This window comes from Canis lupus, chromosome 8 (assembly GCF_003254725.2).
Source record: "Canis lupus dingo isolate Sandy chromosome 8, ASM325472v2, whole genome shotgun sequence".
NCBI lineage: Eukaryota > Metazoa > Chordata > Mammalia > Carnivora > Canidae > Canis > Canis lupus.
The window spans coordinates 32,722,795-32,737,354 of NC_064250.1; the positions used below are offsets into that span (position 1 = coordinate 32,722,795).

The following is a 14,560-nucleotide window of genomic DNA, read 5'->3' on the forward strand; positions in this document are numbered from 1 at the left end:
CCAGCAGAAGCAGACACCATTGTCATACATATCTTTTCACCCACTTTGCTCTCTCCCAGAGAATTCTGAAGTGGTTTATTGATTTTGAATATTGGAAAAGCCTTAGTTTCCAACTGAAAAAAACTAGGAATTCTTCTCCCAGTTTTGCCTTTGACAGGGTAAGTCTCTTCATCGACTGAGCCTGTTCCCTTCATCTGGAAAACAAAAGGGTTAAACTTAATGAACTATTAACTCCTTCCCAGCTCATCCTAGGTAGAGGTCTGGATTAGAACTCCCAACAAGGAGGGTAGGGTCTTAAAACAATTGCTGTCTATTGCAGGTCCTATTGACTCCATCTAAATCGTCTCTTGTTTCCTTGGGTATGTGCTTCCCACTGTAAGAACCTTGCAGGCCCAGATGTAACTTGATATTTTCAGTTCCGTGGAATGCGTGAAAGGCGCTAGTGTAATGTGGCTCGAAAGAACTCTAGTCAGATTACTTGGTTTTGAATCCAGCTCCATCACTTACCAGCTGCATGACCTTGAACATGTTACTTGACCTCCCTAAATCTCAGTTGCCTCATCTATAAGGAGAGTATAATCATAATAGCATTTCATAAGGTTATAAAGACTAAATGAGATCGTTGTTGTAAAGCCCTTAGAACAGTGCCTAGATGTTGGTTAGGACTCAAAAAATACTAGCCATTAAAATGAAGTAGCTCCTGGGACACTTGGGTGGCTCAGAGGTTGAGCCTTTGGCCTTCAACTCAGGGCGTGATTCTGGAGTTCCGGATGGAGTCTCACATTGGGCTCCCTGCGGGGAGCCTGCTTCTCTCTCTGCCTGTATCTCAGCCTCTCTCTCTCTGTGGCTCTCATGAAAAAATAAATAATATCTTAAAAAAATAATGAGATAGCTCCTCAGGGACACCTGGCTGATTCAGTCAGTAAAGCATGCAACTCTTGATCTCCAGGTTGTGGGTTCAGGCCTTATATTGGGCATTGAGTTTGCTTAAAAAAAATTTTTTTTAAGATTTTATTTAGTTATTTGACAGTAAGAAAGAGCACATAAGTAGGGGGAGCGGCAGATGGAAAGGGAGAAGCAGGCTCCCCGCTGAGCAGGGAGCCTGATGTGGGGCTCCATCCTGGGACTCTGGGATCATGACCTGAGCAGAAGGCAGACACTTAACCGACAGGCCACCCAGGTGCACCCCCCACACACACACCAATTTTTTTAAAAGAATAAAATGAAATAGCTCTTCTTTTCACATTGTAGTCAGTAAAACATACAAATGTTTAATACAAATGTTAGATACAAATGACTCATATTATCTTTTTTAATTTTTTTTGAACATTAGCTGTAACACTTGCCTTTAGAGCTATTTCTGGTAGGGAGGTATGCTTTTATCACATTATAAAAAATTATACGTGCTTATCTTAGCTTTATCATAACAATCTCTACTTGTAAGACACAGAGTCTCTTCTTTCTTCATAGTAGAGTACATGTACAGCGTCAAAAAGCCAGTTGATTCAGTCATACAGAGGTAATGATCCATTTAGGAAAAAATTATACTAGATCTACCTACAAAAATTAGTTTAAAATATCCTAGTTATATACATTAAAGTAAACAAATGTTAAAAAATAGGAACTATGCCATAATTATAAATTTAAAATGCTAAGTCTCTTTGTTCTTCCTTAATAAAAGGCACAAGGTTTGTCAGGCTAGAGTCATATTTAAATACCCATAGTTTGGAGAATCTTATTTTTGTCTTTGAAGGCCTATCTAATCATTGAAAAATCTTTTGCTAGTGATATTTAATGAATGTGTGGCACTGACTTGATGACATGTTATATCAAACAGCACCTGCCATTATAGTGATTAAACTTTCGGAGGCACATTATTAATGTCATAGAAAGATCAAGTAGGTTAATCTGAGTACCATGCTCACACCATGTAAACAATGTAAAATGTACATACAATATTCTGTATAAAAATATCACATTGCTAGTGATACATTGAGGAACTAAAAATATTAAAGATACTATTAAGATTAGCAATTAATATATTTTGATTGATCACAAATTATATTCTTTTTTTTAAAGATTTTATTTATTTATTCATGAAAGACACAGAGAGAGAGAGAGAGAGAGAGGCAGAGACCCAGGCAGAGGGAGAAGCAGGCTCCATGCAGGGAGCCCAATGTGGGACTCGATCCTGGGACTCCAGGATCACACACTGGGCCGAAGGCAGACGCTCAACCGCTGGCCACAAATTAGTTTTCTTTAAAGCTCAAGGCTGATAGAAAGGTATCTGTGCTGTTTCTCTGTGTTTGATCATCAGAACATCTAAAGTAGAAAGTTTGTCATCACTCTTCCCCCCTTCCCTGCACCTCATTATCTCTGTGAATTCTCTGTCCTGCGGGGTTTTCTCTCCAGCCCACGCCCTTCCATTCTCTGTCCAATATCGACTTGGTGCCACTCCCTCATCCTGAATAACAGAAACATCACTTTACAGGATGCCCTCCACATCTCTGTGCCACTGCCCTCAAGTCCTTAAACAAAACTCCTGAACCCACTTTCAGGTTACCCAGCGGTGGATTTTTAGTGTTTGTTTGACATTACCTTTCTCTGAACTCAACAATTTGAACTCTAGATTTAAGCATCATTCTCTTATTACCTGGACCACCAAGAGCCACATTTCCGAGGCTGGTCCCCTGAAGGAACGTCCAAATCTCTGAGCTCTGTGGGTGTAAGAGTATGTGTGCATGAGAAGGATCTGGGTCGTATGTCCTGAGCAGAGGGGAAGACCATAAAACTTCTGTGAATAATTAAATAGCCAATGATTTGGGGACAACAAAACACAAGTTTGATTAAACTACTTCCCTAGAAAATTAGTGGAAGTGTTAGTGACCAAGGCTGACTTCATGAGCAATCATGAGCAACTGCATACATGGCTAGTTTCTTGCAGGCACTGACATTTCTGTCCACAAGTAAAAATTACAAAAATTATGCATTATAGAAATTACAAAGACTTAAATAGCAAGAGTGATCTTTAAAAAATATTGTCATGGTAATGAAAGAAAAATAATTAAAGATGCCATCTCTAATTCACAATTTTTACAGTAATTTTATTTTTTAAAAAGATTTTATTTATTTATTTATGAAAGACACAAAGCGAGAGAGGGAGAGGCAGAGACAGACAGAGGGAGAAGCAGGCTCCCCACAGGAAGCCCGATGTGGGACTCGATCCCCAGACCCGGGACCATGCCCTGAGCTGAAGGCAGATGCTCAACCACTGAGCCACCCAAGCATCCCAGTAATTTTATTTTTATTCTTTCTTCCTTGCCATGTTGCTAATTGCACACATAGTCATCCATGGACATGTCACCAAGGCAAACCAAAGTGGTCTTCCCTAAATAAAGACAACACAATGGAATTCTCTGTACTACCTAGGTCCACAGTTGATTTCTAGCCAACAGGGAGCCATTTGACCCAAAATTTTAAACTAGAAGAAATATGAAAATAAGGAGCCAGAGCTGAGTTCTCTAATTCCAAGAAAAAGCTCAACAAACGCTCCTTCCAGGATCTTAAGTGTTATGGAACTGAAATAACTTCTTCCTATGGACCTAAGTGTCCACTGCCTCTTATTAACAGTTAAAGTAAGCTAGTTTTTGAAATTATTGCCACAAAGATAAGCTCAGAGTGTCCTCAGAAAATATGAAATGGGGGATCCCTGGATGGCTCAGAAGTTTGGCGCCTGCCTTTGGCCCAGGGCGTGATCCTGGAGTCCTAGGATCGAGTCCCACCTCAGGCTCCATACATGGAGCCTGCTTCTCCCTCTGCCTATGTCTCTGCCTCTCTCTTTCTGTGTGTCTCTCATGAATAAATAAATAAAATCTTAAAAAAATAATAACACTTAAAAAAAAAAGAAGATATGAAATGAAGTTGAGCCAGAAGCAATGCTGGGATGGGAGAGTATTTTGTGGGGGAAGGATAGTGGGACAGGAAGAGGCTACCCATAGGAGAGGGAATAAAACCAAGGTAAGTCTTAAGGATTCAAAACTAAGAATCCGGAAGAACCCAGATGGACATAACAACACCTAATCTGTTAAACAAAAACATCGGCTATCTCAAGAAATTTAAACAGATGAAACACTTTTACTTTTAGTGAATATTCTGTTAAGTCTTAAAAATACACTTTTGGGGGGAAAACCCTTCTTTTTCCTCTCCTCTCCTCTCCTCCTGGGCTTCTCTGAAAGCCTGAATATCTGGAAATATAAGTAGATAGCCATCCAGTGAAATAGGAGTTCATTAGACAAGTCTGCTTTTACCTACGTGCTGAATGTAAAACTGCTTAAGCGTACACCTCGAAGAGAAGAGAGGGGAGAGAGAAAAGCAGAGAAAGGGAAGGGATCCAAGACTTCTGTTTTCTTACTTGCAGATAAACATTTTTCACACCTACGAACTACGAGGGGAGTTGTAGACAGCTTTCAGCAAGCCCCACAGAATTATTCACTAAGAGATCCCAAATGCACATTTTACTGCCTTCAGTTGCCCAATTACATTTTTGATTACCCGGTACCTTTCGCAGAGTAAAATGTCATCGTGTGAAAACCACACATTTCCTTTAGAGCACTCCCACCCCCTCCAGAAAAGTTCTACATTCATTTAATCCCGAATCTGATTTCATCGGTCTAAAATTTTGAACGTGTTCAACTACACAGCGTCTCCCTCTTAGAAAACCTGAGACAATGACAGGAATTCATAGCAAGTTTTCCCATTCAACCAGACATTTCTTGAGGGAATTGCAAGAGGCTCTGCAAAGAAACAGTTAATATGTATATATCTCTCTGAAATTGGCAACTGTCTTTTATTTCCTCTAATATTCTCGCCAAAGATCTGAGCTCATTTTTTTCTGTCCATAGGCTCCAAAAAAAAAAAAAAAAAAAAAAGACTGTATTCTCGCTAATTATACATCCTGAAAAGAATTTGGTTCAGTGTAAGATGATCCTAGTGATATGCTAATCCCTTTTTCTGCTTGGTGCTGCCTGAAGCTTGTGTCTAACATTTTTTTCAACTGTATGACAATAAAAGTTCTGGCAACAAAAGAAATAAATGGGCAGCTAAAGAAGGTATGGCTCAAACACATGGCAGGCCGGCGCTCCCCTCTCCTTCTGGCTGCTCTTTTGTAAACTGCAGTTTGGTATCTTCAAGTCAATAGCTGAAATCCAGCCACCTTAGCAACTTAGTATGACACCCAAGCCCTCTCTCTTTACATTCATGAATAGTCAGCACCCAGCAGACAAAATAGAACTAATCTTTTTTGACAGAATTGTTCAATTTTGGAGGAAAAGCTTTTGAGTCTTCCACACATTTGCAGAATATGAGACAACAATGGCTGCAATCAAATTTTAAAAACAACAGTGGCCAACAGGGCTGGAAAAAAAGTCTCTTTGAATTCAACAGCACATTCAGCCGGTCCCAGTGGTCATAAACTTGGGGCAAACATTAATTTCAATATGAGAGAGATTGAGAGAGAGAGAGAGAGAGAGAGAGAGACGGGAGAGGGTACCCCACGGCCCGCTCTAGCTTCACGCAGTAATTCCTTCTGCTGTGTATGATACACGCATCTTTTTTTTCTTTTGGTTGCCTTTTTATTTTTCTTTTGTGTGGACCAATACAAATATTCCTCCCTCTCTAAAATAATTTTGTCTGGGGGAAGGGGGCAACGAGTCTCAATTTAAAATGCTTTTTATCCAGCAGCCTTTTGTAGTCATTTGAAAGCGGTTTTACCGTTTAGAAATCCTGTAATGTATCCGTCACTTACAAGTCTAACATGTGCTAAAAACGAATCTTCTCTCCACTCGCACCCCCGCCCCTCCCCATTTAATACAAGGCATCGCTATACCTTTGGAGACAATATGAACAAGAGGAAAAATCTACCCAGTTCATGGCAAAAACAGAAGTTAGCAACATGGTCCATGCAGCTGCAACATTGCATTTAAAATTCAGTTTCCTCATAGGAAGAGGGCTAATCCTGCCCCCGTAATTCCCTACAGCCAAAATGTGCCCCCTCCCCTAGTGACAGTGCAATGCAAAGACACTAGCACGCTTATCTTGCCTAACCAGATGGCCGACTTGGATCAATGCACACACGCCACGATCAATGGGAGAGATAAAGAATTAGGAAAACAGTGGTACATGCTCCCAGAAAGCTTGTACACTGCATAATTATTTTATGATTCTACACATGGCTACATGTGATACTGAAGTAGAGAAGGAAAGGATAATTAGAGTGCTAGGAAGAATTTTGTAGGAGACTACACTGTGTCTGTCAGCAGTTCCCACTCGAGCAGACTCACTGCCCTTATCGGAAAGTGAATTTAGAAAACATGAGCAAAAATGTCAGGGAAGGTATTTCCATTTTTGCCAGGTCCTGTCACATCCCAAAGTTTAGTTCAAAGCCGGAGGAGGAGGCTTGCTGGGATTTGGATATGCCTCTCGTCATTAGCCACCCCTCGTTCCCCAGCCAAGGAAACCCACCGGATAATATTTGGATGTGAGGCAGACTGTCACGAGGAAGAATTTGGTCTCCAAGCGATTCAGTCAAGTTCATTCAGTAAAATAGAGCAGGACCAGGCATTCCCCTTAATTTCTGCTTCCTGATTGGCTAACCGAAGCAATGTTTTTAAGCAGGTTAGTTACCCACGTCCAGCTAAGAAAAAAAAATGTGGACCTACATCCCTGTTAACCACCCAGGTTAGGAGGGACGTATACGAAGCAGCTGAAACTGGCACCGTGCCGCTTTATTCTGAATTCAGACCAAGATCATAAACCAGAACAATAAACTGCTGCAATCCTCCACTGTGGCAGTGTGCTAATCAGAAAAAAAACAATGTTCCTTCAGCTCCTAGCACACGATGGGTGCTTAATAAATGATTATACTGTCGTTGCAAGTGGCAGTAATAATGATGTTTTACCCTATGCTAGTCCAATGTTGTATTCTTTCATCACCTTGTGTTAGATGCAGTTAAAAGTAGTATTAGGGTCTCCTTTGGATTTAAGACTCAGCTTGCATGCTAATTGAAACATTCAATGAACTTTTTACACCATTTCTTATGTAAAGAGAGACGGGAACTGGAATCTTGAATTAGACACAGCTCTCCACCACTATCAACCTCACAAAACCCGGTGTGTGTGTGTGTGTGTGTGTGTGTGTGTGTGTGTGTGAGCTAGTCATTTTAAATAGTCTATTACATTCAAAATAGTGTGAACATTCAATATCCAAATAATTACAATTACTATAATTTAATTCCTAAGCATAAATAAAATACAGTCTGCGTAAAAATGCAGAAGGGAAAAGAAAGAAATTCTGACAATCATAAAAAGCCATAGTAGACCTCTTTCTCGTAATTTTAGGTAGGTTAAATGTGATGCTCTGGATTTTTACATGATTCAGTTGTTCTCCGGGATGTTCTTTGTAGAGTTGTTTTGCTATCTCTGCCCCGAACGCTTCTTTCCTCCACCTCAGCACAAAAAGGACAGCTATATATAACTAGCATTTAACTTTGCTGCCCATAATCAGATTTAAAGAGAGATCCTGGGTTTGGGGATATGATGCATATTATCAAATCTATTTTTAGCTCAAAACCCTTACAAGGCAAGGCTATCATTTTACCATTTAGGGCTCGCGCCCCTTTTCTCTGAGGCTCCAAAAGATGAGTGTAAACATGCCATGCCCTTCCAGCAGCATAACAGATTCACTGAGGTTTCCTTTTACTGTAAAACAGCTGATCCGCTTGTGCCATACTTTCTGTCATGTAGCTAGGTTCCCAGGCAGTACGAGAAACCTCTGGGTGTTAGGGAGAGGAGAGATTCATGAGGTGGAACTGGAGCATTTGAGGAGAAAAAGCATGTGAGTTTTCTCTGAGGGCAGAGCCAAGGTGGGCTCAACTTTGGGCTGGAGACAAGGTTGGTGGCTGGACCTGAGTCCCACCATTAAGCTGGAAAACATGGGAAGCCGGTATGCTTTTGGCTCAGTTTTACCTCTGGCTCCCTGTAAAAGCAAACCCAAATCCTGTCTTCAGTAAAAGCATCATCAAGTTAGACCTCCAGGTTTTCAAAGGATTAAGATTTAATGAAATATAAACTTCCAATCAAAGATCACCAATGACACAAGAAAATAATCCTCTATAAGTGAAAGTCAGTGGAAACAGTTAACAGCATTAGATCTTTTAGGACTAAATGATCAGAATTTATCAGATACAGAATACAAAATAAATAGGTACAAAATGTTTTTAAAATTAAGGTTGGAATTGCTAAAGTGAGTCAACAATAAGAAATATCAAAAATGATATTAAGTTGGAAAAGAATCAAATAGTGCTTTTATTTTTTAAAATTTATTGGGAAATAATTTACAGACAATACATTGCACTCATTTAGAGTGTACAAATCAATGAGTTTTGATATGTATATAGAGAAACTATTACCACAAGCAAGACACAGAATGTTCCATCAACCTCGAATGTTTCCTCATGCCCCTTTGCAATTGATTCCTCCCTCCACCCTAGGCCCCAGGCAACCACTGTTTGGTTTGTGTTGCTGTAACTACTTTACATCTTCTAGAATTTTATATAAATGAAATCATACGTTACAGACACTTTGGGGTCTGGTTTCTTTGACTCAGCATAATGACTTTGAGATGCACCCACTTTCTTATGCATATCAAAAGGTCATTTCTTTTTATTACCACTGGTTACCACATTTTGTTTATCCATTCCTCAATTAATGGACATTTGGGTTGTTTCCAGTTTTTGGCTATTGTGATTAGAGATGCAGTGAACATCCGCATAAAAGTCTTTGTGCGGGTGTATGTTTTCAATACTTCTGGGAAACACTTAGTAGTGAAATGACTGGGTCATGCGGTAGGTGTATGCTTAACTTTTTAAAAACTGCTAAAGAGTTTTCTAAAATGATTGTACCATTTCATATTCTCACCAGTAGAATTTGAGAGTTCCATTTCTACCACATCCTCTGCAAGACATGATATGGTTAGTCTTTTTAATGTCAGCCATTATATCTACTATGTAGTAGTATCTCATTGTGGCTTTAATTTGCATGTCCCTACATGAATGATATGCTTACCATTCTTCTATCTTTTATTTTTATTTTTAATTTTAATTTAATTTTATTTTTAAGTAAATGTTACGCCCAAGGTGGGGCTTGAACTCATAACCCTGAGATCAAGAGTCATATGTTCTATCGACTGAGCCAGCCACGCCCCCCAACCATTCTCATATCTTGTTTTGTGAAGTGTTTGTCCAAATTTTTTGCCCATTTAAGAAAAAAAAATTTTTTTAGTTATATTGACTTGCAAGAGTTTTTTATTTATCCTAGATACAAGTTTTTTGTCAGATCAATCAATTTAATATTTTCTCCCATTCTGTGATTTGCCTTTTTTTGTTGTTTACTTAATGGTGTATCTTGCCAAACAAGTTTTAAATTTTGACAAAATCCAATTCATTCTGTTTTATAGCCGTGTGCCTTTTTGTGGCTAAGAAATATTTGCCTATCACAAATTTGCAAGGATTTTTTTTCTCCAACATATTGTTTTATAAGTTTTATAGTTTGGACCTTTAGGTCTGTGTTCCATTTTGGGTTAATCTTAGTGTAGGGTGTAAGATAAAAGTCTTATGTAGGGTGTAAGATAAAAGTCTGTGTTTTCTTCCCCATACATATATCCAATTCTAGTGCCATTGTTGATAAAGACTTCCTTTTTCTTTCCTTTTTTTTTTTTTAAGATTTTATTTATTTATTCATGAGAGACAGAGAGAGAGAGAGAGAGAGAGAGAGAGGCAGAGACACAGGAGGAGGGAGAAGCAGGCTCCATGCAGGGAGCCTGATGTGGGACTCGATTCCAGGTCTCCAGGATCATGCCCTGGGCTGAAGGCCCAGGGCTGAAGGCCTGCTAAACCACTGAGCCACCTGGGCTGCCCCAAGACTTCCTTTTTCAATTAGATTTTCTCAGGCAACTTTGTTGAAACATTAACCAAATATGTGTGGGTCTGTTTCTGACTCTTTATTCTGCAGATCTCAATGTGTACCTTTCATCAATACCACACTGGTGTATTGATTTTAATAATTTTATAGTAAGTTGAAACCAGGTAGTTATATCTTCCTATTTTGTTCTTTTTTTTTTTTTTTTTTTAATGCTTAGGCTATTCCAAAACACTTGCATATTTCTTATGCTTTTAAATCAGTTTGCCAATTTCTATAAGATTGCCTACTGGGATTTTGATTGGTATTATTTTCAGTCTATTAATCACTTTGGGGATAACTGACATCCTAAGAATACTAAGTCTTTCAATTCATGACCATGGTATATGTTTTCACTTACTTAGAACTTTAAAATTTCCCCTTAATAATGTTCTGCAATTTTTAATGCAGAGGTCTTTTTAGTGTAGAAATCTGAGGATTTTATTTGTAAATATTTTTTGGTTTTGGACACCATTGTAAATGGCATTGATTTTTATTTATTTTTTATCTTTAAAAATATTTATTTTAGAGAGAGAAAAAGAGAGAGCCTGTGGGGGTAGGGGCAGAATGAGAGAGAGAATCTCTAGCAGATTCCCTGCTGAATGTGGAGCCTGACATGGGGCTCAGTCTCACAACCCTGAGATCATCACCTGAGCCAAAATCAGGAGTCAAATGCTTAACTGACTGAACCACCCAGGCACCCCAGAACTGACTTTTAAAATTTGACTTTCTAACTGTTGTGGTCAGTATATAAACATATAATTGATTTTATATTAACATTTTTATCTTATGATCTTATAAACTTACTTATTAGTTCTCATAATTATATTTCAGATTCCTTAGTGTTTTCTATATAAATAATTGTATCTCCAGCAAATAAACATTTTATTTTTTCCTATCCAATATTTAAGACTTTAATTTATGTCTTGCTTTATTGCAATGGCTAGGACCTCCCCCCACCCCACCTCTATACAGTGTTGAATAGGAGTGGTGAAAGCAAGCATCTGTGCAATGATCCCAGTTTTAGGGGGAGAGCATTAAATTCCTCATCATTAGGTGTATTAGCTATAGGTTTTCCATGGATATCCCTTGTCAGATTGAAGAATTTCCCTTTTCCTATTTTGCTGAGTTTTTAAAATCATAAATTGGTTTTAAATCATGTCAAAAGCTTTTTCTGTCTCTATATAAATTATTATATAGTTTTTCACCTTTATCATATTAATAAGGTGATTTCTGCTTATATACTTGATTTTGTTTTTTATTTTATTTTATTTTAAAGATTTTATTTATTCATAGAGACACACACACAGAGAAAGAGGCAGAGACACAGGCAGAGGGAGAAGCAGGCTCCATACAGGAAGCCCCATGTGGGACTTGATCCCGGGTCTCCAGGAGGCGCTAAACCACTGCACTACCGGGGCTGCCCTATACTTGATTTTAAACATTAAAACTACTTTGTAGTTAGTTCTGGGATACACCCACCTTGGTCATAATATATGAGTTTTAAAGTATTTTGTTAATATTATTCACTAATATTTTGTTAAGAATATTTGTTCTATGTTTATGAGGGCTCGAGGATCCATTATTTTTCTTTTTTTTTTGTATCCTTGTTATCTTTTGGAAGTAGGATATGATATCTGTATAGCAGTGTGCCTATTTACTAGCTCTACATATTTTTTGATGAATTTGACAAGTGCTTAAGTCTGTTTTAAAATATAAGAGAAAAAAAAAAAAAAAAAAAAAAAAAAAAAAAAAAAAAAAATAAAATATAAGAGATACGGTCTCTTAAAGGAACTGTTCCTTAGTGAGAGGGTGGGTCATTATAGATTAACTCAAATGTTGATGGAGAGGCCTTTCCTGACCATGCTGTCTAGTGCAATACCATCAGTCCATCAGTCTTAGTTTCTTACCATATTTTATTTTTTTCATAGCTCTCATCAATACTAATGTACTACATATTTTACTTTTTATTTGTTTACAATCTATTTCCCCCACTAGTATGTAAACTCCATAAGAAAAGGGTTCTGACCTTTTTCCCTCATCTTGACTCTTGGCTACTTGTCTAGGATGGATTCCAGTAGATTTCTTCAAAAATCCGGAGAAAGACCTCAAGGAAAACAGTGACTGGCTTTTGAATTGAAATGAGACACAAAAGATAGTGTGCTCTGGAGTCACACTACTTAGAATTGAATCCTGGCTCCACCATTTACTCACTATACAAACTTAGGTAAATTACTGAGTCACTTTTTGCTTTAGCTTTTTAATCCAGTTTGCAAGAAGGTAATAACAGCATCTAACTCATAGGGTTGTTGTAAGAATTAAGTAAACTGATACATGTGAAACATTTAAAAAAGGGCCTGACATGTAATAAATGATCTCTTAATGTTTATAAAGGAAGTAGTATGCATATCCTTAGATTCAGAAGTGATTATTATAATGCTCTTATACTATGCATTTTTAAAATATTTTATTTATTTATTCATGAGAGACACACAGAGAGAGGCAGAGACACAGGCAGAGGGAGAAGTAGGCTCCATGCAGGGAGCCTGATGTGGGACTCAATCCCAGGTCTCCAGGATCACGCCCTGGGCCGAAGGCAGGCACTAAACCGCTGAGCCACCCAGGGATCCTGGATGCCCTGTTCAAGCCATGTCTGAGTGGTGCAGTTAAGGTTACCTCAGTCCAGATGTCCTACTGCAATGAAATCTGAATGAGGTTCTTTTACAAACAAACTATTGGAAAATATCTGAATAACCCTATTGAGGAATTTACATACAGAATTACTCATCATTAACTTAGACAATGGTCTTATTTCAATACAATTCACTCTCCCTAGATGATGGATCTATAGCCACATACAACTGAGTCCCATTCTGTTTTTCCAGTTTTCATCTGCTTTTCCTTTTTCTGTCCTGACCTGAGTTGTCCTCTTCTTAAGTCCCTTGCTGTTTTAGGTGAGTAGTTGACATCTGCTGGGGCACTGCCTGTAGTTGTCCAGAGGTTGTGGTGCTTTACTGACTCCCTCTGTGAATTGCCCAACGTCCAGTTATAGTACAGAAGTTTGTTGCCCTAACAGAAAAAAAAAAAAAAAAAAGTCCTCGGTTACCATTGCTTTTTTCACTTCCACCATTTTGCCATACACATTCCATACAATGTTAGGGTTATTTCTCTTAGCCTATCAACTCCACTCAGTGCTGAACAGGAAACAACTCTTACCCAGTGGAGGAAACTGCTTAAGTCCATTTCAAATAGAGCTATTGTGAAAAATACTCTCTTCTCTAGAAAGCTAAAACAGAGCCTTATCGTGGTTTTTCCCTTTTCTATTTTGGAGTGACCTGCTTGGATACAACAAAAGAACTAGAATCAAAGATGCTATCCAGCAGTGAAATACTATCTACCTCTCTACTGACTTTTTGTTAATAATGATTTGTATTACATTACTGAAAAAAAAAAGTATAGTCAACATTTACCAAAAGTTAAATCACTCAGTTTTTGCTCCCATCCTAGCACCTGGGAATACAGAGTAGACCAGCTGGTTACAAGAAGGCTTAGGCTGCTGCTATCACGCTTTCTGTTCTGGAAGGCTTAGAAAGTCTTGGGCCATACATCCTTTTGACTTCTCTGAACATTTACCAACAACTTCTGGAAAACAATTTGTCATATGATCATCCTTAAAGATATTGTCCTTAGAAGAACAATTTAATTTGTTGTTGTTGTTGTTTTTAATGTAGTATACAAACTTATTTGGGTAGTTCTTTACAAATGTTCTTTTTTTTAAAAAAAAATTGTTTATTTTTGAAAGAGAGAGAGGGTGCAAGGGGAAGGCACAGGGAGAAAGAGAGACAGAATCTTGGGCAGACTCCCCACTGAGTGCAGTACCTGACGCAGAGCTCCATCTCATGACCCTGAGCTGAAATCAAGAGTTGGATGCTTAACCAGCTGAACCACTCAGTCACCCCTTAGTTTGATATTTCTTAAATTCCTTCCAATACTCTAGACTTCTGAGCTTTAGTGGAAGAATCCAAAGAGACCCACTCATGATCTAGCTAGGGATTAGACTCCATTCCAGTGTAGATATTTATTAAAAAAAAAAAAAAGTCTGTAAGCTATGAATATCAGATGTAGGATTTGCCTTGAAGGTCCCAGAATGATAAATAATTGCTAATTTTATGAAGCCTTATCTTTCATTTAACAGAATAACCATATTCATGACATTTTTCTAGATGTTACTAAAATGCTATCTCATGTGAAGACCCATAAACACATAATCAAATGAGAAAAATTAGACTTATTGTTCAATAATTGTCAGTCTTACTGCCTTTTTTCTTTAAGTACTTATAGCAGACATATTTATCATTGCCTCTCCTGGCATGGTCCTTGCTTGGAAGGGCCATGAATTATAGGAGCCTACTTCATGACCAGAGTTAAGGATCAGGCCTAGACATCTACCTAACCAAGGAGATCTAGTCAAATTTTTTAGCTTGTGAATTTGAATCAAAAGATGAAGAGTAGTTCCCAGCACTGGAAGGCTATTCAGACGTGGGAATGG

The 14,560-nt window shown here is 38.2% G+C and overlaps 1 long non-coding RNA gene across 2 annotated transcripts in view; it reads right to left on the minus strand.

Annotated features, from left to right (window-relative positions):
• Positions 1–11,779: 11,779 nt before the first annotated feature.
• The window catches only part of LOC125755574 (uncharacterized), a 43,886-nt gene continuing 41,105 nt past the window's right edge, over positions 11,780–14,560 (minus strand). For both annotated transcript variants that reach the window (XR_007412359.1, XR_007412360.1), the window contains exon 4: positions 11,780–13,080. This is a non-coding gene — a long non-coding RNA (uncharacterized LOC125755574). The remainder of the gene's footprint in view (positions 13,081–14,560) is intronic.